Source organism: Dermacentor variabilis, chromosome 10, assembly GCF_050947875.1.
Source record: "Dermacentor variabilis isolate Ectoservices chromosome 10, ASM5094787v1, whole genome shotgun sequence".
In the NCBI taxonomy this organism is placed as follows: Eukaryota; Metazoa; Arthropoda; class Arachnida; order Ixodida; family Ixodidae; genus Dermacentor; species Dermacentor variabilis.
Window position 1 is genome coordinate 109,744,699 of NC_134577.1, and position 23,801 is coordinate 109,768,499.

Consider the following 23,801-nt stretch of genomic DNA (forward strand, 5'->3'; position numbering starts at 1 on the left):
CACTACGTGGCGCTATGGAATCTTCAGTGACTTGTCGGGAATTGGCATCCGTGGCAATATGCTCGTCCTAATAGAAAGCTATTTGTCCAACCGTACATTCCCCCGTAAGTCGGCAATGTATTGTCGTGACCTTTTATACAGGAAACTGGTGTACCTCAAGGAGGTGTACTTAGCTGCACGCTCTTCATCGTGAAATCGAACACCCTTCGTGCTTCATTAGCGCCAGCCATTCTTTATTCTGTTTACGTAGACGACGTACAGATAGGGTTCAAATCCTGCAACCTTACAGTATGTGAGAGGCAAGTACAACAGGGCTTGAACAATGTGTCCAAATGGGCAGAAGAAAACGGATTTAAAGTGAACCCCAACAAAAGTTCTTGTGTGCTTTTCACAAGAAAGAGAGGGCTCATTGCAGAACCCAGTATCGATATGTATGGTCAGCGAATTCCTGTGAAGTTCTTAGGCATCATACTTTATTCTAAATTACCTTTTATTCTACACATAAAGTACCTCAAGGTCAAATGCATAAAAACAATGAACTTACTTAAAGTGTTATCCCACACAACATGGGGCAGCGACAGGAAAAGTTTAATGAATCTTTACAAGAGCCTCATTCGATCACGGTTGGACTACGGTGCCGTGATCTATCCTTCTGCAGCCCCGCGTGCGCTAACGATGCTAGATCCCGTCCACCATCTAGGAATCCGACTGGCCACTGGAGCTTTTAGAAAAAGTCCCATCGAAACTTTATATGCAGAATCAAATGAGTGGTCACTTCATCTGCAGAGAACATACATCAGCCAAACATATTTTCGCAAAGTCCACTCTAATGCTGAACATCCTTGTTTTAATAGCATTAACGATATGGCATATGCTACACTCTTTCATAATCGTCCCTCCGTAAGAAAGCCATTCTCGCTGCGTGTGAGGGAGCTTAGTGATGAAATGCATGTCCCACTCCTCGAGCTCAGCCTAATGCATCCAGCCAAGCTGCTACCTCCTTGGGAGTGGTAGCTGATACAATGCGATATATCTTTCGTGCAAGTCACAAAGCATGCTCGAGAGATTGAAATCCAAATGCATTTCCGGGAACTCCAGTTCAAATACTCCTGGACGGAGTTCTACACAGATGCATCGAAGTCACGCGACAGGGTGTCCTATGCAGCCGTCGGTCTATCCTTCTCGGAATCCGATGTACTACATCCGGAAACCAGTATCTTTACGGCTGAGGCCTACGCCTTATGGTCGGCTGTAAAGCATATAAGGAAATGAAATCTCCGAAAAGCCGTAACATATACAGACTCCCTAAGTGTGGTGAAGGCCTTAATGTCACCCTACAAACAGAACAATCCTGTACTTACTAAGGTCTATTCCGACCTGTGCAAAGCTTATCTATCTAGCCAGCATATCATCATGTGCTGGGTACCTGGCCACAGGTGAATCGAAGGTACACTGTAAAAAAAAAATTTGCCTTACTTTACAGAAAATTTGCTGGTAATTTGTGACCAAACACTCTTCCGTAAATTAAGAACGGTCATTTCCGAGAACGGACAACTGTAAAAAAAGAGACCGTAATACAAGATACGAGTGCTTCTGTATCTAGAAAACGGAAGACTCTGTATTCTGAATCTGTACTATAACCGATAAAGTACGGTGCTTCTCGTATTCAGAAAACGGAACACACTGTAAGCTGAATCTGTACTATAACCGTTAAAAAACAGGTGCTTGCCGTATTCAGAAAACGAAAGACTCCGTATGCTAAATCTGTACTATAATCGTTAAAGTACAGGTGCTTCCCGCATTTCATCTTGCAGAGCATATCCATTATTCGAAGAATGTGCCATCGGAGACAAAATTGCCCAGGACGTGCGAGAGTTGACCGAATTTTATTGGTGTGCTATTAGCTGGGATCAGCCGTGCCACCATCTGCGTTCGGAATGTGCATACGTGACCCACTGTTTTCAGCAATCTTGAGCAGAAATGCAATTTGGTCAACGCTCGCACTTCCAGGGTACTTTTGTCCACGATAGTACATCTCCTTTAATGCAAATGTCATGAAGGCAGCTCATAGTCAAAGCAGCAGGTCACCATTGAGAAAATTGTCTTGCCAACACACTGACATGGCTGCAGAGATAAAACACTTTGCACTTTGTGATATGAATGCACTGCATAGCATATATACAAAAAGGTGCAACATTTCAGTCCTCAAGTTCTTAGATCACAGAAGCAACTTTATTTTCTTCAATCACTCGTCTTGCACTTCTTCCTGGTGAAAGTTGTTCTTGACTCCAAACACTTGCAAGGATAAACTTGCTGCTGTTAGGAGAAACAAATAGTATTCGTGAATATCCATCCTAAACAAAGCGGCAAAAAAGTATAATCACAGAACACGACAAAGCAGTAACTTCTGTGTTAGAAAAACATGTAAGTAGATCAACATTGTTGGAACAAGGGATGTTGCTGTAGCCAACATTTCGACATAGGTGCTTGTCATTAGGGTAGCAAATGTTTTCCTTGGCTGTGTTGTTTTGGATTGTGCATATATCACTGGCCCCTAGCCTCATTGGGGGAGAAGTAACTGGTGCATATAATAGGTCAAGAGAAGGCAAAGTGTTAAAATAAAGGAAGGAAGGGTGTGCTTAGCAGTGGTGATTGTGATGGAGCGGGTATGAGCAATGCTGTCAGTACTTGCCAAGAGTAGGGGTGACCAAAACAGAAAACGATGTACACATGTAAGCAGTCATTAATCCAGTAGACCCAATCTTCCCAGAAGACAAAATAGGTATCAAGATAAACAGTTTGCACTTTTGGAAAAGGAAAACGAAGAATTAAGGAAAATAAATTTTGTATCAAGATGCATCTGGTTAAGATCACTGCAAATGGTAAATGAAGGCACATTATGAATATATATTTTGTTGAAAGCCAATGAAGAAAAGATATATTAACCAAATATTAAAAAATAGGGACATTAAAATTAAACTGGGTATGACCATAAAACAGTAAAGAACAGCCTGTGGAAAAAAATGGGATGGATAATATAACCAGGTGCAAGATTGCAAAACGTCGAACGCTGTTTATATTCATGCTGCTGTTAACGGCTTCAAGTTTCTGTCTTCCTGTGGAACCTTTGTCTTACTTGAACAAGCAAATGGGTCATTCTTTAAACAAGCCAGTTCAAATGCGGTTCAAAGCTTCAGCAGTGTTATAATGAAAGAAAATATTATGGTCAGCTCTCCTGGGTGTGCTTTCATTCACCAGTTATTTCCACCAGTGTAAGTTCAAAATTTAATGGTCTAAATGGACCTTAGCTCCTGGCAAACTATTAGCTGGTCTTTTTTTCAACACAGATGCCTGCACATTATATGTGTTGACAGGAGTGCTAGCGAACTACATTATACTTGTTGCCACAACCAAAGTGAAACTTGGTAACAGTGATTGGACAAAAAAACAGCATTCCACAATACTGATTCAAGTCATCTGGAAAAGTTGCTTAAGTTAACGTACACCCCCTACTCCACCGGACACAATTATTCACCACACTGACTCTTATGGTGTCAACCATGCTATTACAACACTAGGCGTCAAATGAGGAGAATTAGGGGATAAGAGGGCACAATGCTTTTTGTTAGAACATCAAATGTGCTTTACATAAATGCTACATTCCAACTAACAAAGGAGCAACCGGTTTGTGAGATAGTGACCAATGCATACGAAAGCTAATGACATTCTGTGCAGCAGAATGTTGACGATGAGGTGTTATGCGCACAAGTGTACTCTTTCACACAAAATGACATCCTGCACTCAAACCTTGTGCCAAGATTCGAGTTTTAAAAACACCATAGTGGAAAGCAAAGAGTGCTAAATTTGTTGAAAATTACTAAAAATTATTCGATTATCCATTATCCTTACTGTTCGTTAAAGATTCACAGATTGTTCCCTACGGGTGCTGTAAACAGGCACCCTGCTTTTACAGTGGTAGCAACAATGATCTGTGGCACAGACAAGAATAAATGCTCATGAAGTTTATGCAAGAGTATATCCTACAAATTACACCCCATTTCACATTCCAATATGGTAGAAGAGGAAGACGAAAAAAACTACTTTCTGGTGGAGGATGCATACCGCAGAATAGAAGAAACAAGTGTACCCTAACCATTGCTGCTGCCGATGCCTGTGCACTAACAGTTACACATAATATGGCAGTTACAATTGTTTTTCCACAAGCACTGCAAGCTGCGGCCAGTTTACCAGTACACAGCTGTAATAAATTTAGGGCAAGCTAAAGCTCTCTAATGAATTTATCTCATATGACACAATTGGAATGCAATATTCTGCAAATAAGTGATGCGCGATGTGCCATCCCATACAATGAAACACCTTTGGAGTGCCCCTTCTGCCACACAACAATAATCGTTATCTGCCTTGATGCGTTTCTTTTCTTGAAAACGCCACGCCCGCTACTTTGCTGTCGGGAATGCTATTATGCTGATAACGCGCATGCCGTTCGTTACTGGAAAGCACAGGGCTCGCAGCGTTAAAGAAAGGAAATGCATAAAGGCAGATGACAATTATCGTTGTGTGGAAGAAGGGGCACTTCAAAGGGCGTAACTCTGCCTAAGAGTGTGAGCCGTGACGAGGGAAAAGAGTGTGTTCTGTGTAAAGTAGTGCACCTGTATAACCTAAAGCTTTGGAGAATGCATTTAGTATGAGCTGGGAAGGTTCCTAATTTTAATTGCACACAGTGAAAACCTCCATGCAGTTTTGCAAAACGCAAACCCCCTACCTTTTTGTTGTTCAAACGTAATGACACGCAGGGCCATAACATGTACATTATGGGTTTCGTTTCCAAACAATCAAAGTGAATAGCACCACCCTAAGTGTCATGTGCCTTCTTGTTAGTGTCGAATGCTGCGATCAGCAGAGAAACGGATTTCTGGAGCAATATAAAGTATTAGGTACTGTGATCCCAGTTCTTTCACTGCTGTTTAAGCATTATCGGGTCCTAAAGTAAAAAAAAACGAGGAATAAATACATGCATATTTTACGTCACAACCCTCATAAGTATTTAGTAGTCTGGATTATAAAGGATTCCAGATTTACAATGCAGGACAGATTTTATTCCACTGAAAGAATGGCATCATGCCAATGATTCTGCATTTGGTGCTATATTTATTTGTATTTAGTTCAGTTGGAATGTGTGTGTATCGTCAGCAATATCGCTTGACATGTTTTATATTGACTGTTTCCTAAATTTAGGCAAATTCGTATTCGAAAATAACCTTGTATGACACCAAGAACTTGCTTAGCAGGAGTATTTCTAACATTTGCAAGATATGAGGCTCTTGAATGCATATCTAAGCCTGGGGTACACGCCGCCCCCTAATCTCATCAGCAAGTTTCTGGAACTCATCTACGAGGTTTCTTATGATGAATGTAAAGTTGCTTGAACGGGAGAAATAGGGAATTTATAACAGGTGAATTATGCAGCATAAGAATGATGTCAGCAAGAAGCAAGCATCAAGATCTATAAAATGAAGACTATAAAATGCAAGAATTATTTGGGATGATTTAAAATTCTGGCATTGGAATGAAATGTCTTTCAATCTATATATAAACTCTGATTATTCACTCTACTACCACTACCTTCATTAGAAACATTCATAATCATTATCCTATCTATGCCACATCATCTTCGCTAATATTCAAGCCTTCATAAGCTGCTTTTTTTTACAGCTAATTCTCTGTGGGAAAGAGGTGTCCGTGTGAAGACCATATCATATACTTATTACCCGTTTTTTGATAAATGATAAGGGAAACACTTCACACCAAAAATGCATTGAGCTTGAGCAAGTTCTGCGTTTGATGCTGTTGATTCTTTTTTCCCTTTGCCATCATTGACCCACCTGGTTAGCTAAGTAGACAGAAAAGCTGCAGGAGAAAGGTGGGGGTGCCAAACCAGACTTGTGCCCCAGGGGACCTTTTCACGGTCACTGGAGGAACTGCCTGTGGCCTCGGCATCTTCCTTGAGGGCCATGGCCATGTCTAAGAAACCTTGTCTCCACAGGCTGCACATAGAAAGATAATTTGCTGAGCTAAGTCTTTTTCTTAAAAGAACCCATTTAAGTTGTATTCGTGGCTTTGCACCACAAAACTGACACATGACTGGCCACTCAAGACACTTTATGTGTATTCGCAGGCTTATTCCTTGGAAAAACACTTTTATGTAGCACACAATGAGTAAGAGTAACAAAAAAGTGTATCAGGAGGCTTCCATATTGCTCTACAACTTTTCGTTGACACATTTCATTTAATTATTTGAGATATTTAATAACTAATTAAGAATTATGTAATTAGGCAGAATGCACAGTATAATCAGAGTATCTCCAAGCGATGGCAAACATCACCTTCATTTTGTCTAGTTACATCGCATTTACATATTTCTAAATCTTGGTGCATGATAGATAAGACACCCTCAAAACAATATTAAAATTTTCATAATCATCTCTTGCGTGTTATTGGTGGCTATGGCTGCTTCAAAGTTATTCTTTCAGTATGGTACAAGCAGTTTTGAAGTGAAATTGTTTTGCATCGAGGGCATGTAATCTAGACAATCAAGCAAAAGGTCAAGTTGTGTTCACTATTCAGAGGTTTAACTAAGAAGCTGCAGGAAAAGGAAACAGGACACAACACCTAATCAACAATGGAAAATTTGAAAATTTAAACTGAACAGGAAACCAGTTTTTGAAAACACAGAAAAAAAGCCAGAAGCTTACATCGAATACACCCTTGCTATGTACTCCAAGTGAAGTTGTTACCGCAATGCTTGGGCACCATATGAACGTAACAATCAACAACTTCGAGCAGAATATTAACACCACTAAATGAACTGGCCTTTGAAGATTCTTGATCTGAAATCCTCAACGACTTGTTCTGGCATTTAATCTGTCAAGCTCAATCTGTATTCTCAAAAGCTGGCTCTCGGCCATAATTTCTCTAAACGCAACATCAGCTTAAATCTCAAGATAGGGTTGACCTCTAAATAAAGTGGATAATGCATGGCAAACATCATGAACTCTCTTAGATGTTAACCAGAGAGTTCACTCATGCAGCCATGAAATTGTGATGCAGACACGATATATTGAAGCTGGTTTTGTGAAGTGTTTCATGGTTCCAAGGCTTCTTCAGTTGTGAAAGCTGTCTCCATTAGCTAAATAAGCGATGAGAATAAAAAAAGTACTTCAACATGCTCACAATATGTTGGCCATTTGCAAGTAAACAGCAGCCTTTTTGGGCGCCCAGGTTGCCTGGTGCAAATCTACTATGCCACAGTACTTGCGTTACCCAGTACCAGCCACATTAAAATGCAATGTGTTCAGAGCCCTTTCCCTCTGCTTGTCTGCTTTGGAAACAGTTTAACATGTGTTCAGTAGGCGTCGAGAAAGGGGACAGAAAACACTGTGCACCACTGATTTCTAACATGTTTCGCTGGATGCAGCACACCGCACCGGATGCAGGTGAAGCCAGTTGTGAAGAAGTGCGCACAAACTACCGAGCGCAAGAGCAGACGACATTGCGGCCGTCCTCAACAACAGAAAAAGAAAGACGAGGGAGGCTCGTGCAGCGGATGAGAGGGGTCTCGCGCAACGGAGATCGTTGGAACGCCGGCGCGACTAGGGCCACCGGGCCTACGGAACCCACATCTACCGGTGAGGTTCACCTGACCGAGCGTCCGTCTTCGGGACAGGGAACACCTCGGGTCGTTGCACGGCACGAGACCCCGGAACGGCCTGCTGCAGCCTCGAACCCGCATCTACGCGCGAGGTTCGGGAGAGCGAGCGTCCGTCGTCGAGACGAGGAGCGCCTCGGGTCGTTGCCTTGCACGAGGCCCCAGGTCGGCCTGCCGGCATCTTGGAACCCGCTTCTATGCGCGAGGTTCGGGTGACCGGGCGACCGAGCGGCCTGTTCTCGTCTACGGAGCTGTGGGCCGTCCACCTTTTCCTGGCCCGTGCTGCTGCGTCTGCTCTACCACGCCGGTCCTCCTCATACCAGCGAGTGCTCCACCGCAAGGACTCAACGTCTCACCACACTCCGGCCTTCAACCGCAACCTCGTGAGACTATATTTGTCTTGCTTACGAACAGCCTGACATGCGTGGTTCTAGTTGAAGGTATTCTTCGTGATTATGTGCCGTCTAATATAATTGTCGTGTGTTTGCTAATCATGCATCGTCTCCTCCATCTTCTTCGCGTCACACGCTTTGCAACGTGACGATCCTAACAACATCACATATCTGGCGTCCGCGAACAGGACTGCTCTTACGCTATCGAGAAGAGCAGCACATTGCATATGCGTGTCTGACGGGTGAGGATGGAGACAGACAAGCTTACGGCAATTGGAAAAGAACTGGGGTTGACTGGCCCGGCACTGAAACAATGGGTAGACGAAGAGCGCGCACGCGAAAGGGAAGCGCGTGAAGCACGTCTGGCTGAACGCAATGCAGCAAAAGAAGCCGATGCTGAAGCGCTAGCTAGATTAAAGGCTGAAAGGGAAGTGCTCGAGCTCAAGTTAAAGTTGAGGGAGTTAGACGCGACAGCGGGTAGCATGAGTACTGGGCAGCTTACAGAGAGTGTGCACGCAGGTGCTTCCGAGAGCTACCAAAGTCCGCACAAGCTAATCCCACCATTTAACGAAGAACGCGATGAGTTGGATGCATACATTCAACGATTTGAGCGCGTCGCAACGAGCCAGGGCTGGCCACACGACAAATGGGCCCTATCGCTGAGCCTCTGTTTGACAGGCGTAGCTCTAAGTGTTCTCGGTAGAATGGCACCGGATCATGCCATGGACTATGCGACATTAAAACAGACGCTTTTGCAACGCTTCAGATTCACGGAGGAAGGCTACCGAAGGAAGTTTCGGTCGGCGAAACCCGATAATTCCGAAACTGGTAGACAGTTTGCCGGTCGTCTATTGGGATACTTTGATCACTGGCAAGAAATGGCCAATACGGACCGGACATACGATGCTCTGCGGGACAAGATTGTCTCAGAACAGTTTCTGATGACTTGCCATGAGAAACTGGCAGTCTTTTTGAGAGAGAGGAACTGTCAGAGACTTGACAAGCTAGCGGAAGCTACTGATCATTACCTGGAGGCGCAAGGGTTAGTTAACCTTGGCAAAGGTAAAAACGAGAGGGATACTAGCAAGCCACCAGGTCAAGCTCGAACTCCTGAGCGACAAGAAGAAAAGGAAAGACCACGCTGCTTTCTTTGTGGTAAACGCGGTCACAGCGCTGCTGATTGCTGGACCAATACGAAGGGTCCAAATACAAATACATCTTTCTGTGGAAAGTGCCGCCGCACTGGGCACAAGACAGGTGACTGCCCCAAAAAACCCAACAGTACTGAGAAGGCTTCGTGCTCGATGCAACAAGTAGACATGTCCAAGGCAGTAACCGAAGAGACACAGACCTTGCGTCGAGTTCCCGGAAGTTTGGAACGCGGGAGAACGCAGACGCGTAAACAAGACGAAAAGTCTATGCCTACTGCCGAAGGTGTGCTTGAAGGACATGCCGCTACTGTCTTGCGAGATACGGGATGTGACTCTATTATTGTCAAGAGGTCCCTTGTACCAGACAGTAAGCTGGCAGGAAAAATTTCCTCGGTGTGTCTCCTGGATAGAAGATTGTTGAAGCTACCTGAAGCAACCGTGGAGATCGCGTCAACGTTCTTCACAGGCAAGACTAGAGTTTTATGCATGGACAATCCCTTATATGATGTTGTCCTGGGAAATGTGAAAGGCGTACGGAATGCCTCCAATCCTGACAATGAATGGAAAAGACATCTTTATACACCGAGCGCTGCGGATGATTGCTTTAGAGCAGAAGGTGGAAACGGTTCTACTAATGAATCCATCTCTGCTGACATGTTATCATCGGCTGCTAGTGAAACCAGGGACAAGTCGGAAGTGGCGGCGACAACCAGACAGCCAAGATCAAGTCCGCCTTCATTACCAGTACCAGCTATAAAACCCCTAGACATCAGCCCAATCGACTTGAAAAGCAGGCAAAGGGAGGACAGCAGTCTACGTAAATGCTTTGAAGCAGGGGACAAAGAGATGAAGACTAGGTTCGCCGACGTCCAATTCGTTATAAAGGAGGGAATTCTTTACCGAAGATACACACTGCGGTCAAAGAAACAAATGGAAGAGCTTGTCGTACCCAGAAGCCTTCGTCATTTTGTGATGAAAATGGCTCACGAAGGGATCCTTGCCGGACATCAAGGAATAAAGCGAACCACAGACCGTGTGAGCGAAGAGTTCTACTGGCCTGGATTCCAATCAGACATCACGCGATTTGTTAAATCCTGCGATACGTGCCAGAGGCCTTTTCCTAAACATCTAATAGGTCGAGTACCATTGGGAAGTACTCCCGTCATTGATACCCCGTTTAAGAGAGTTGCCATTGACATTGTGGGACCATTAACTCCCATGTCAGAGAAAGGGAATAAGTACGTTCTGACAATGGTCGATATGGCAACGCGGTATCCTGACGCTGTGGCACTGCCAAGCATTGAAACAGAAAAAATAGCTGAGGCACTTCTAGAGATGTTCTCTCGTGTGGGAGTCCCACAGGAGATAATCAGTGACAGAGGCACATCATTCTCGTCACGCCTGATGAAGGAGCTAAGCCGTCTTCTCTCTTTTACGCAGTTGCCAACAACTCCATATCATCCGATGCAAATGGCCTTGTGGAGAGGTTCAATGGCACCCTTAAACATATGATAAGACGAATGTGTCAAGAGAGCCCGAAATAATGGGACTGTTACTTGGCACCCTTGCTTTTTGCTTATCGCGAAGTCCCTCAGTCAAGCCTGGGTTTCTCACCCTTCGACTTGTTGTATGGCCGTTATGTCAGAGGACCCATGGCGATATTGAAAGAATTATGGACAGGTCATCATATTGATGATGACGCAAAAACCTCATACGGGTATGTAGTTGAGCTACGGAAGCGTCTTGAAGACACTTGTCGTTTAGCCAAGGAGGAGCTTCAAAAAGCTAAACTTTTACAGAAGAAACACTATGACCGGAAGGCCAGACCACGTCATTTAGCCGTTGGAGACAAGGTTTTGCTACTGCTGCCTTCGGACAACAACAAATTGATTCTTACGTGGAAAGGGCCATTCACTGTACTTGAGGAAAAATGACGTCGATTACGTTATTGACCTCGGGACAAGGACGACACTATTTCATGTAAATCTACTGAAGAAGTATGAGGAACGGGTACCTACATCACCGCCGTTACCGAAAGCGTCAGCTGCTTGTCAGACTGATGACACCGAAAATGACGATCGACATGCGTACCGTTTCAAGGAAAAGAAGCGGCGGCCGACGCGAGTCTGTCGGAATCGCTCTCTCAGGGTGTTTTAAACATGGTGTCTAAACATGGTGTTGTAATAGGAAGCACTTCAAACCGGTGCAACTTTAATATTGAACAACATTTCCTGGCATGTTAGTTTTGTGGATTTTTTTCACCCTCTATCGTGGTGTTGTGTCTTGTTAAGGTAGTCATCATGCTGAGTGTGCGGTGCTCGAAACTCTAGTGTTGTAGTAATCTTTGTGTGTATTCTTACATGCCGAGTGTGCGGTGCTCGGAACTGTAGTACTGTGGTATTTTTTTCTGTGTACTCAAACGTACCGAGTGTACGGTGCTCGGATCTGTGGTGCAGTAGTAATGCTTTGTGGTACGTGTGTGCTACAGTGAACTAGCAGAAATCGAGTACCCTCAAGTTCTTTGAACGAAAGAACTTTCTTAAGTAGGGGGTGATTGTGAAGAAGTGCGCACAAACTACCGAGCGCAAGAGCAGACGACATTGCGGCCGTCCTCAACAAGAGAAAAAGAAAGACGAGGGAGGCTCGTGCAGCGGATGAGAGGGGTCTCGCGCAACGGAGATCGTTGGAACGCCGGCGCGACTAGGGCCACCGGGCCTACGGAACCCACATCTACCGGTGAGGTTCACCTGACCGAGCGTCCGTCTTCGGGACAGGGAACGCCTCGGGTCGTTGCACGGCACGAGACCTAGGAACGGCCTGCTGCAGCCTCGAACCCGCATCTACGCGCGAGGTTCGGGAGAGCGAGCGTCCGTCGTCGAGACGAGGAGCGCCTCGGGTCGTTGCCTTGCACGAGGCCCCAGGTCGGCCTGCCGGCATCTTGGAACCCGCTTCTACGCGCGAGGTTCGGGTGACCGGGCGACCGAGCGGCCTGTTCTCGTCTACGGAGCTGTGGGCCGTCCACCTTTTCCTGCCCCGTGCTGCTGCGTATGCTCTATCACGCCGGTCCTCCTCATACCAGCGAGTGCTCCACCGCAAGGACTCAACGTCTCACCACACTCCGGCCTTCAACCGCAACCTCGTGAGACTATATTTGTCTTGCTTACGAACAGCCTGACATGCGTGGTTCTAGTTGAAGGTATTCTTCGTGATTATGTGCCTTCTAATATAATTGTCGTGTGTTTGCTAATCATGCATCGTCTCCTCCATCTTCTTCGCGTCACACGCTTTGCAACGTGACGATCCTAACAACATCACACCAGTGGAAATGCGATGTCATGCAGTCGCTTGTCCTGGAAGCAGGGCATATGGTGGACGAACTAGTGCGTGCGATCAGATAATATTGCTGCCGAAAAACTTTTCTTTGTGGTTTTTCACATTTTAGGAGGTCTCTACATGTCTGGTAAGCACTTTTATGACAATCTGAACCCGTATACGATAGTGTTCTCTTACATCAAGTTTTTTCTGATTTACCAGTGTTTCCATTGCAAGCCACTTATGTTAGCGACACTGTAGACACTACAATGGAAAAATTCTGGACACCTCGAAACACTGCTTGGGTAGGTTATGGCACATCAGGCAGGCATGTTAGGGGAAGAAATGCCACATACCCGTGCAACAAAGTGCTGCCGCAAAGTTGTGAAGCACCAACTTCCGGGACAAGGCCAGCTTCAGTCGAGGGCGCTCGATGTGCTGTTCATCCCCTGTAGTAGAGATCAGTGGCGTGTACCCTTTTATACTGGCTGTCTTTTCTGGTCGGAACCTTGGCAACAGCTTCCACCATACTTTTTTTGAACCTGCAACATGTGCAGAGAAAGTCACATCACTGTGCGTTGATTGTCTGGCTTTATTGTGCTACACATTCTATCAAATCATTAAAAAATACAGTTCACACATTTTTACTACTGTATATAGACAGTCTAGTTGCTATACACGCGAAACATTACCATTCCTCTGACAGAATGCAACAATAGAAGCGTACACTGTAAAGCTACACTAAAATTTAAATTGATGTGACACCGTATGAGCATACAGTATGCTTACTGTATGCTCTAGCCCTGTGTCAAGTAAAAGTTAATTGTCAATCATTTATGGTGTATTTCTACTTATTCTGGGTCATCAAACTGTACAATCAATGTTCCATGTTTACACATTGTTGGCTTTTGATTGCCTATGTGATCCGTTTCCTACTTACGCATGCAGTAATCCCACTGTAATAAGGAAAAAGAGAATAGGAAATGCCTTGATAATCTTCCACATTTGATGAGGGCAGGAGCAATGGCCAATAGCATGTGGTTGAAGCTACGTAAATACTCAGTTTTCACACAGCTTAATTATTCAGCAAGTAATAAAGAGCTATCCTGTGCACCTCTGCATGACCAATAAAATCTGACTACTTGACACTGCACTAAGGCTGCCGATTGGTACTGTTCGGCAGTTCAGCTTTGGTTTTCTGATATACAGAACTGTTTAGGTACCAGTAGTTTACTTTGCGATAAAATGGAGCTTGGAGCACTGGTCAGTCATTTGCACATAAATAATGCGACAGCAAATATAACACAAGGATAGGAATATGGGTCTCTTGGAAAAAGTACATACACATTATGATTATAATGTGATGTGATGCCACAATGAAACAGAAAGCAACGCATAGAAGTGGACGGCGCTTCCATGCCACCAAGGTTATTGGACAGACAGTACTTCAGAAGTGCCCGCAACACAATGTGTTGGCGGGCTAGTTGGTGTGAATCCATAAATACTTTGTTAAGCGCAAAACAATGGACACAAGAAAGACGACCAGCACAAGGCGGTACACTCAACTGACATCACTTTATTGCGTCGCTCCTTTATAAATAGTAGAATCTAGAAGAACATGCGCAGTGAGCACCATGCGCAGAGACCACCAACAACCAATCACAAGAGTGTACTCATGCGACGGGATCCACAAAACCATATTGAGCACTGCACAAGGTTAAAGAAGGCACACTAATGCACTGTGACCCCAATGACTATATGAAGAAAGCTTCCGATAACTCTCGGGCGGTGGTATCACAGCACTTTTTCAAAATCGAAGTATCACGAAACATGGCTTTGCACTTCCATATTTTACAATGTTGAGCCAAATGAGAACCTGTGCCTGTTGGTATGGATCGCTTAGGTTCGCAATGTTTCGTGATGCTATGATTTTGAAAAAGAGCCGTGATACCTCCGCCAGAGAGTTCTCGGAAGTTTTCTTCATACAGTCATTGGGGTAACAGTGCATTAGTGTGCTTTCTTTAACCTCGTACAGTGCTCAATATGTTTTTTTTGGATTCTGTCGCATGAGTGTGCTTTTTTGATCAGATGTTGGTGGTTGCTGCACATGGGTGTTCACAGCGCATGTTCTTCTAGATTCTGCTGTCTACAAAGGAGGGACGCAATAAAGTGATGTCAGTTGAGAGTAGCACCTTGTTCTGTCGTCTTTCTTGTGTCCGTTGTTTTGAGCTAAAAAAGCAATGATGTATTCCTTGTGTGTGTTTGAAGACAGCTCCACACGCAGTAGCGTATCCAGTATTGCTGCCCAGTGGTTTAGCTCGCCGCAGTTTGAAGTGCCACAAAACATAAGGAGAGAAACCTGCATTATAGTCGTGTTGCAAACAAGAATATAACGTGAAGTGCATTCTGAGGCCAGAAAATATAAAAAAAATTTCATGATGCACTGCTGTGCAGGGTTTTATAGCAAAGTCAAATACATTTAGTGTAAATATCACACTATGATGGTGCACAATGGTGGTAATCTGTAATAATATAAAAGGTGCCTTAATGTTACAACAAAGGCTGACATTACTTAATAATAGCCCTGTAAAATTTAGCATGCAGGGGCACCGCTTGGTTAAACAATAGTGATGTATTGTCTATGTACACAAGTATTACCCACGCATTTATGCCATTGTCTAAATGGCATAAATGAATGGGTAATACTTGTATACATAGATATTACATCTATATTGTTTAACCAAGTGGGTAAACTATGTCTGCCTGACAGAAGATTAGAATTAAACCATAAATTATATATATTCACCGTAACAGTAACACCTCATTTGAACTTCACAGTAAGTAGACGCCTGTTGATGCCAGCCTCCCCCAATGCTAAACTGTGCTGCATGCTCTACAGAGAAATTATAGTGGTATCACTCAACTCTGAAGCAATTCAGGACTGCAGCACTGTAGAAGACATCTACAAATGTCCCATTTCATGTATAACAGCCTGAATTGCTTGCACATCTTACCAAGTGCAAATTAAAATTTCTTCTTGTTTAGCATTTTTGCCTGATAGACCACAATCCAATGTCATCAATATATTAACATATTACCTCAAAGAACCTAATTTGGCTTATAGATTAACACCTTTGCCTACTGCCACAGCTGCACTCTGTCATATGCGTTGCAATCATAAAGGAGTGCTGGTCCACCAGCACTCCAATGTCACTAACAGTGATCACCTACACAGCTAAGTAAACGGTCATGATTCAGGTGGCAAATAGCTAAGAGAAAAAAAATCCACTCACCTTGAGAGCTACAATACTGCAATAACTTGAGAGAGATGGACCCATTGCAGGCAGCAGACCTCTTCTCAGCTCCAGCACAACAGCAACTTGCCTTTCAGTAAAAGAAAAGGATTGACTAGTAATGATAAGTTACCTTGTTTTTGCTGAGTATGAATACAATCTGACTTTCATGCATATCCACTCTCCGCTTTAGTAACACAACTGAATTATTCGTCAAATAAAAGAGTCTATGATGATACCATTCGCTTCTCTTGTAGGTCCAAATTTTTTCGCACTGATACCCCGTTTACTGCTTGCTTACTGACACGAATGCCTTGACTGCCCAGACATCATTCGAAGGAACACGTCTTGCTGCACCGCAAAAAGTTGCACCAAGGAAACACAGCAGAGCAAAGAACTTTTTTTTCTGGTCACAATTAAAACGTGCACCCAAGCAAGAAAGTAACGATCACAGGTAGTGAGCGAGTGCTATTGCCTCGAACATTTATTTCCGTATTTTAACAGAAGTTCTTGTATCGGATACAGTATGCTCTCAAGCCAATACAAGCGTCAATACAAGAGCTCAACTGAACGCAGTTTTATTCTACGCTTTTAACGCGAGTGAACAAAAGGTTAGAAGTACCTCACGGAAATTGCGATCGAGCCAATCGCGCTACGACTGGAATCGATCTGAAAAGATAGGGTGATCCCTTTCCCCATTCGTGCGTCATTTTTGCCCTGAGACGTTGCATAGTGGTCTTTTGAAACAATATTTCTGTTCGCGACACCGGCTTACCACACATCATTTTAACACCTACGTTATGTAAACCAAATAAGATTAAAATGGGCTTACCTCATGAGCAAGTTACGAGCGCGCGTAGACTGTTGAACACCCGTTGAGAGCAAGCAGGCTATCCGTGTCCAAGCGCATACGTGCACCCAAACACAGGACAACTTCTTCGATGCCGCAGCGTGCAGAGTTTTGTACACGAAGTGAAAGACGTCCAGCGCAAATATCTCCGCGCGATGACGGCAAATGACGAGCGCAGAAGCGTACGCGACACAGCGACAAATTCTGAACTTTGCCAATTCGAACGTTCCGAGACCCAAGCAGCGTAACCATCCATCGTTTCTGTTCTTCGCTCCCGATGCGTCAATCTCTCTTCCTTGGGGTCTTGCTCCACTTTTGAGTACAAATCAAGAGATATTTACGGCGAATTAACAACACTTACAACACGACTCGAAAAATGCCGGCTGACTACACATGTGCAGCTCCGTCCGCCACTCCAACGGACGCGCAGCGCTTGCTGCCCGCTGGTGCCGCACTCTGAGCGCGGAGAACCGAACAGAATCGGTTTCGTTTTCGCGTTTGTGCTCTAGTTACTCGAACTGCAATATAATTGCTTGACAATTAATTGAATTCTAAAAGAGGAGAACGCTTTCTCTCCCACAAGTTAGTGCGTTTTATACAACGGGAGAGAGAATTCAAAAAGCTGAAAGGCAGGGAGGTCAGCCAAAGCATTCGCTACTGGCGATAGCAAACCCCTGTGCTACAATAAAGTGCAAAGCAGTGCACTGCGATGCGTCCATAAGCTCTAGTACAGTGATAATTTGGGCTGGTTGGTGCATGTAATGAACGGGTAAATAATGAGTTGTGTCATAACATTACCCATGCATAAAGCACATGGAACTAATGGTGGTGCATTCTAGGTCAAAAATTAATAAAGCTTGAATCGTTACATCTCGACACTGGGCATTCTGTCTTTCCGTATTATTTTTTTCTTCTTTTTGACAGTATACACAGTACTAGCACGGTAATAGGTCCTTCATCTTCAGTCACCTTCCAGTAGTTCACACATGTCTGTGCATGTTCGCGTTCTTTATTCTACCGTACAAGAACGAGCGCGCTTACCGGTCTTGTTTCAAGATGAAGCGCCAAATGTTTGCGATTACATCTTATCGCAAGAATTAACACATGAACAGTGAAGATTATGCGTAATCGATTTGTCTCAATGAATGGGCAGTTATTGTCAGAGACGAGATATTTAGTAAATATCATGGGAATGAGTTCAACCAACTACATTGCAGTTCAGCAGTGGCCTTTGACGTTTGGTTTAATTGCTTGCCGCATTCGAAAATTTCCTCCGACCGTTGTAGTTGGATCTATAGGCCGCCAGTCCCCTTCGAGACCATTTATTGCCAAATGTAAACGCAGTTACGGTCATTATACCACTCCCTGCCTTTCGGTACTGATTTAGAGTGCGCACAATTTTTGGCGTATATGGCGTAAATGCTGGCGTAAATGCACCAGCACCTGAGTGCCGCAAGCTTGTTTACGTATGCACGTATGTCCCCGGCTCTTCATTCACTGAAACATATATGCTGTGTTATTAACTATAAAAGCGCTTAATTTGAGAACATTGCGAGAACACGCATATATTTGCGCATATGATCAGCGTTACAAAGCCCATATGCGCGGCAAACTGCGACCGGAATAGAAGATGCGTATATATATTTATACGATCTGTTATTGCAGCTTTTGGTAGAAGGCTAGCTCTCACATTTTGTACGCAACTTCATAATGCGTACAGTTTGCGTGTTCAATAAAGTATTGTTAGCTGAAACTTTATGAGTACGAGCGCTCATTCAGACAGCTTAAATTTTCCCACAATATACGGATGTTCAGATAACAAAAATACGGAATTCTCTCTGTTTCGTCCAAAACAGTGTATAGCCGTTATATGATTACAGTGAAAATGTCCGTAAAGCTGAATACGGAGAGCACTTTCCGTATATTAACAGCAGATTTTGCCGTATTTTTGAAATATGACATACTTTCCGTATTTTTATCTGCAGTTCTCCGTATAATGACAGAAATCCCCCGTAAAATTGCGGAAATTTTTTACAGCGTAACGTTCTGGCAGACCAGATGGCTACGTCAATTGCACCCTCTGCTGTTAATACTACTACTTTGGTGCCTATCACAGATCTGAAACCTTACATACGAAAAAAACTGCGATACCACTGGCAACGCATGTGGGACGCAGAAATAAAAAACTGCACGTTATAAAGCCACCGTTAGGTTTCTGGCCCTCCCCAACAAAATCTCGGCGAACAGATGTCGTATTCTGTCGCCGCAGAATAGGACACACATTTGGGACCCTTCATTTTCTACTTCCTGGAAGTGAACCTCCAACCTGCGGTAGGTACGGTGAGAGGCTGACCATCCTCCATGTCCTGTTGGAGTGTCGGAAAGCCGAACCTGAAAGAAAGCAACATTTTCCGCTTGCATACCGTTATTACATCCGTCTACACCAGGCTATGTTTCTTGGTAAGGAACCGCTTTCTTAAACCAAGGCAGTCCTCGACTTCTTAAAGGATGTAGTTCTACACGTTATAAGCCCATTAAATTCGTAGAGCATCCTCGCTCCAGAGGATGCCGCTGCGATAATTGTCTAGAACAGCACGTGCCTCCAGGCCCTTGTGTTTCAATGGCTCTAAGGAGGCAGTAGTACTCTAGCATATATTATATAACCTGATATATTTTAGACATCATATTGTTACGTAGGAAGACGCCGACGAAAAGCTATTTACAAGTATATTTACAAGGCAATACGCCGCAGTTGACCAAGAGGCAACAGCCCGCGCTAGCTTCGAATCGTCGTCTTCGTCTTCTTCCTCCTCGGCTCTTCGTCATTGGGAATACTACCCCGTAGCACTACCCCCGGCGGCAAAAGCGCCGTCCCGGAGCGACTAAAGGCCGGACTCTGAAGCAGTGTAGTAGCTCTTGAGCCTACTGACGTGCACGACATCGCTAGACGCCAGAGTAGATGACGAGGTTGAGCTCACAGGAGCAATTTCATAAGTCACAGGCGTCACCTGGCGCAGCATGCGGTAGGGCCCTGTGTATTGCAAAAGGGGCTTTTCGGAAAGTTCGACGTGACGACAGGGCGACCACAGGAGCACGAGTGCACCAGGCGAAAACTGTACGTCACGGTGGCGGGCGTTGTACTGACGCTGCTGCGTGGTTTGCGAGTCCGTCAGTCGAGCACGGGCAAGCTGGCGTGCATGATGGGCGAGGGCGATGGCGTCGCGCGCATACTCGGTTGTTGTGGTCGCAGCAGGAGGAAGTACCGTGTCAAGGGGCAAGGTCGGTTCGCGACCGTAGAGTAGATAAAATGGAGAAAATCCGGCGGTGTCGTGCCGGGAAGAATTGTAAGCAAAGGTGACGTAAGGAAGGGCAACATCCCAGTCGTGGTGGTCCTTCGAAACGTACTTGGACAGCATGTCGGTAAGAGTACGGTTTAACCGCTCTGTCAGGCCATTGGTTTGAGGATGGTATGAGGTAGTCAGCTTGTGTTGAATAGAGCAGGAACGCACAATGTTGGCGATAACTTTCGAGAGGAAGTTACGACCACGGTCAGTAAGCAGCTGTCGCGGGGCGCCATGCACTAAGATAATGTCACGCAAGAGAAAGTCCGCGACGTCAGTGGCGCAACTGGTAGGTAGAGCCCGCGTGATAGCGTATCGGGTGGCGTAAGCAGTTGCGACGGCTACCCATTTGTTCCCAGAGGATGACGTGGGAAAGGGACCGAGGAGGTCTAATCCAACACGAAAAAACGGTTCCACAGGGACGGTGATCGGCTGGAGATGACCGGAAGGTAGCACCTGAGGCGTTTTCCGACGCTGGCAGGGATCACAGGCAGCAACATAGCGTCGGACGGAGCGAGCGAGACCAGGCCAATAGAAGCGGCGGCGGACGCGGTCGTACGTGCGGGTTACCCCAAGATGTCCTGCAGTGGGTGCGTCATGCATCTCAAAGAGCACAGTCTGTCGTAGATGTTTTGGCACGAAGAGAAGAAGATCAGGGCCAGCAGGGAGGAAGTTCCTTCGGTACAGAATGCCGCCCTGGAGGACATATCGGCGAACGGATGCGTCGGTAGGTGTAGAGCGCAGACGCTCGATGAGTACTCGCAGCGATAGGTCTCGGTACTGCTCATCGGCGATGTTAGCGAAGGCCAAGTAGCACGTCGTCCAAGTAGCACAGGCACGTGGACCATTTGAAACTGTCAAGAAGGGAGTCCATCATGCGTTCAAAAGTGGCAGGAGCGTTACATAGGCCGAACGGCATCACCTTGAATTGATAAAGACCGTCGGGTGTTACAAAGGCAGTCTTCTCGCGGTCGAGATCGTCCACGGCAACCTGGCAATAGCCGGAGCGAAGGTAAATAGAGGAGAAATAGCGAGCACCGTGGAGGCAGTCAAGGGCGTCATCATTCCGAGGTAGGGGATACATGTCCTTTTTGGTAACCCTGTTAAGGTGCCGATAATCCAAGCAAAAACGCCATGAGCCATCCTTCTTTTTTACCAGCACAACCGGTGATGCCCATGGACTACATGACGGTTCAATAATGTTCTTGGCAAGCATTTTGCGAACTTCGGTGTGAATAACTTGACGCTCAGCCGGTGATACTCGATACGGGCGGCGATGAATAGGAGGGGCACCTCCGGTATTAATGGGATGTTTAACAGCTGTTGTTTGGGCCAAAGGACGACCGTTAAAGTCAAAAATATCTTGGTAGGAAATCAGAACGCGGTAAAGCGCACGAGCGTGCTCGGACGGCATGTCGGGTGCCATCATTTTCTGAAATTTGGCGACGGTACAAGTTGCCGACTGCGATGGTAGAGGAGGATCGGTTGAATGGTCGTCTACTGAAATCGATGCTACAGAGTGATCCTCGAATGAGCAAAGTTGGGCCAGAGACATCCCGCGTGGCAGCACTTGTGTCGTCAAGCCAAAATTGACCACTGGCAGGCAGACGCAATTCGCCGTAATAGATAAAACAGTATGAGGTAGTTTGATCCCGTGTGTAAGGAGGACGTCTTGCATAGGAGCCGCGATGTAGTGACCGTCTGGCACTGGTGGGGATGACACGAAGTCAACGTAAGTCAGTGCCGAAGGTGGCAAGCGAACGAAGTCGACGGAACTGAGGCGAGTAAGGTTTTGTTCAGCGGGATCCAGAACAGGCAGGTCGAGGCGGAGAGTACTGGCGGAGCAATCGATGAGAGCAGAATGGGCGGGGAGGAAGTCGAGGCCGAGGATGATGTCGTGGGGACAGTGAGCGATGACTGGGAATAGCACGGTAGTGGAGCGATCGGCGAAAGAGACGCGGGCGGCACACATACCAGTTACAGGGGCTGTTCCGCCATCGGCGACACGGACAACAGGCGTCGTGGCGGGCGTGATTATTTTCCTCAGCCGGTTACGAAGATCCGCGCTCTTTACCGACAAATGCGCCCCAGTGTCGATGAGAGCTGATACAGGAACACCGTCGATTTGCACGTCAAGAAGGTTCAGATGAGTGGGCAACGTCAGGAGAGGATTTGGCGGCGTAGGGAGCAATGCAGCGTCACCTCGAGGCGCTGCATCGTCTAGTTTTCCGGCTGGGAGCGGCGTCCGAAGGGAGTCGGCGAATAGGAACGACGGGGCTGGGGAGAGCGAGATTGTCGTCGTTGGGGCGAAGGCGAACGAGAATAAGGGCGGTTCGGCGCAGGAGAATCGGTGGCGGCATTATCTGAGCGGGCAGCATAGGGACGAGAAAGGCCACCTGGGAGGCGAGAGTAGGCAGTATATGTAGACTGGTTCAGGGAACTCCAGCGACTGCGACAGTGCCGAGAAATGTGCCCAATTCGATGGCAGTGAAAACAAATTGGCTTGTCTGCAGTGCGCCATTCAGAGGGGTTGCGGAAACGTGGTGGGTAAGAAGGTGCGGGACGGGGTGGAAGCGCAGAAGCCGGGTGGGGATCAGGGCGATGGGCCGAGCAGATGGTGTGAATACCCATGTTGGCGAACTCCTGGCGGACAACTGCCTGGAGCAGGGAAACAGTGACTGCAGGTGCATGGGAGGGGCTGGAGTCGAACGCATCCGGATAGGCGGCCTCGAGCTCACGGCGGACAATCCTGGTAACATCGCCAGTGTTGTTGAGACGAGGAGCGTCGGCACAGGAAGATGTCGCTGGGGTGTCGGTCAGACGCGCAAACTGTTGGTCGATACGTCGGCTTTTAGCGAATTCCAGGCGGCGGCACTCTTTTATAACGGCATCCACCGTCGCGACGTTGTTAAATACGAGCAAGTTGAAGGCGTCATCGGCAATGCCTTTGAGGATGTGGGAGACCTTGTCGGATTCAGTCATGTGTGCGTCAACTTTGCGGCATAGAGCCAAGACGTCCTGAATGTACGTGACGTAGGGCTCCGTTGACGTCTGCACACGACCGGAAAGCGCCTTCTGCGCGGCAAGTTGGTGACCGTAGGGGTTGCCGAACAAGTCTCGAAGCTTTTGCTTAAGCGAATCCCAACTGGTCAGCTCATCTGCGTGCGTCCGATACCAAATTCGAGGTGTGCCACCGAGGTAAAAGATGACGTTGGCGAGCATGATAGTAGGGTCCCACCGGTTATTGCGGCTGACGTGTTCGTACAGGCTGATCCAGTCCTCGACGTCTTCCCCATCTTTTGCCGAGAATACGCCAGGATCACGGGGAGCGGAGAGGGTGATGTAGGTCGTCGAAGTGGCAGCAGGTGTCGGAGCCGGCGGAGTCGGGTTGTCGTCGCCGGGAGCCATGAAGGTAGGCTCGACGTACCGTCCACTGCGAAGCTCCGTGACGAGGTACAGGGAACGTCCACCTCCACCAAATATGTTACGTAGGAAGACGCCGACGAAAAGCTATTTACAAGTATATTTACAAGGCAATACGCCGCAGTTGACCAAGAGGCAACAGCCCGCGCTAGCTTCGAATCGTCGTCTTCGTCTTCTTCCTCCTCGGCTCTTCGTCATTGGGAATACTACCCCGTAGCACTACCCCCGGCGGCAAAAGCGCCGTCCCGGAGCGACTAAAGGCCGGACTCTGAAGCAGTGTAGTAGCTCTTGAGCCTACTGACGTGCACGACAT

At 46.3% G+C, this 23,801-nt stretch overlaps 1 long non-coding RNA gene across 3 annotated transcripts; it reads right to left on the bottom strand.

The window, feature by feature from the left end:
• Positions 1-2,020: 2,020 nt before the first annotated feature.
• LOC142560874 (uncharacterized) lies at positions 2,021-16,849 on the bottom strand. Of its 3 annotated transcripts, none has more exons than XR_012823463.1 (5): positions 16,707-16,849; positions 15,875-15,965; positions 12,938-13,123; positions 5,904-6,065; positions 2,021-2,316 (listed from the first exon to the last, which is right to left on the bottom strand). It is a non-coding gene; the product is annotated as an uncharacterized LOC142560874 (long non-coding RNA). The 3 variants fall into 3 exon arrangements; XR_012823464.1 differs by having other exon boundaries at positions 2,295-2,313; XR_012823462.1 differs by lacking the exon at positions 2,021-2,316 and having other exon boundaries at positions 5,276-6,065.
• Between the last annotated feature and the right edge of the window lie 6,952 nt (positions 16,850-23,801).